The sequence below is a fragment of the Rhinopithecus bieti genome, unplaced genomic scaffold (assembly GCF_001698545.2).
Source record: "Rhinopithecus bieti isolate Rb0 unplaced genomic scaffold, ASM169854v2 scaffold_24390, whole genome shotgun sequence".
Taxonomy (NCBI): Eukaryota; Metazoa; Chordata; class Mammalia; order Primates; family Cercopithecidae; genus Rhinopithecus; species Rhinopithecus bieti.
In genome coordinates this window covers 1094490-1096223 of record NW_016811706.1, presented here as the reverse complement: position 1 = coordinate 1096223, position 1734 = coordinate 1094490, and positions in this window count along the sequence as shown.

Below are 1734 nucleotides of genomic sequence, written 5' to 3'. Positions count from 1 at the left end.
CTTGGGATGTGTTTCTGAGACACGGAAAAACAAAGGTGGCAACAGACCCCCAATGTGGGTTGAGGGCAGTGGTAGGTGGAAGGACACCAAAGGTAAACTTGGCCTGCTTCCAAATATTGCCTTTATCAAGCACTACCTGGAACTCTATTATGCTTTCACTTCCTTGACAACTGAACTCAAGGGTCATGAGGGTGAGGGACATGAGGGGGCAACTTTGATATGTAAGGAAGTCTGGGCTACTACAGGTATACTAGTAGGGCATCTGCAGCTTCCAGGAACCACAGAGCTAAACTAGGCAGGAGGGATGTAAAAGTGCCATGGTTTGGAAGGACTTTCCCAAGGAGAAGCAGGTGGACTCCTTGATAGCTCCTGATATGCGTGGCTCAGCGCTGGCAGTTTAACAAGGCCCACCCATCATCTCTCCCCTCCTGGGAGCAGGCTCCTTTGCGCAGGTCCAGTACACCCTTCCATGTCTGAGACCTCTTTCCTTCCGTTTCAGAGAACCACATACATAGGCCTAGAATTATCTTGAAGGCCACCAGAGGGCGGTGTATAGCAGGGACCCTGTGCGGTGGGAGCGCACTTCTGCTACTGACAAGGGTGAGCTCCGGATGGTACCAACAACCCCCGACTATTTCCTCCTCCCTGCCTCACCTCCACCCAAGACACTTCCCTTCTGGAGCAGCCCAGCTTCCTCCTGAGCTTCCATTCCTAACTCAGGGACACCCGCCTGCCTGGATTCCAGGTGTCTACTGCGTTGGAACCTAAAGGTTCCAAAAACACCCAGGCTAGGGAAGCACAGCTGGTGATAATGGGAGAGGGAGAAGGAGGCGCAGAAGACCAAGCCAGTAGAAACAACAATCAGGGCCAGCGATCAGGAGGGGAGCTTGGGTTGTAATGCTGATATGCCTTTGTTTAGGGAATCTACTTCCCCCACATACACCCAGGCCTAACCCATTCTCTCTCTCTGAGCAGCCCTTCAGTAAGGAAATATTCCAGCCCCTTACCATGCTCCCCTTCCTTTTACAGGCCATGAGTATGTGAGGATTGCCAAGTTATTAGCCAGGTTTCCCATGGATCATCAGTTGGCCCAGTGGCATATCAGAAAAAACATCCACCTCATCCAGGCCCTGCCACCAGGGTAGGATGGGGACCAGGACTACTGGCTAATAATAGGGGACTAGATGTTTTGAGTATCAGTACTCATAAGGGCCTGAGCCCCTGCTGGAGCCCCTATAAACAGAGAAGAGGTGTGCATAGTCTTTCCCACCCCGGACAACCCTGGCCCCTTCAGCCGCAGAAGCAAAATGCTGATCCTCTCTGGGTGGGAGATGGAAACAGCAGCCTGGAAAAGGGTACGACTCTTGTGGGCTCTGTTGCTTATGGGTTGGGATGCCCCTTCTGAAGGGAGGAAAAGGGTCCCAAAGACCCTGCTGAGGAAGGAGGGGAAGCCGGAAGTAAGGTGTTAACTCAGGTTGGCCACCTTTCTTCCCCTCTCTGGAGGTGAATCACCCTCTGAATGGAGGTGTTTTCCAGTAAGCTCCTGAAAGCCTTCCCTTTATTAGCCCACCTTGTAGGAAAATGTCAGATGTCAGACTGGCTGGCGGTGTTAATGCCATGCCCCAGCCCCTTACCTTGGCAAGCTGGGCAAGGGAACCATTATATTACAATTTATAAATAAGAAATAAAATAAAATTATTGGGTGGGGCTGAGGCACTGGGGAGAGGCTAAATA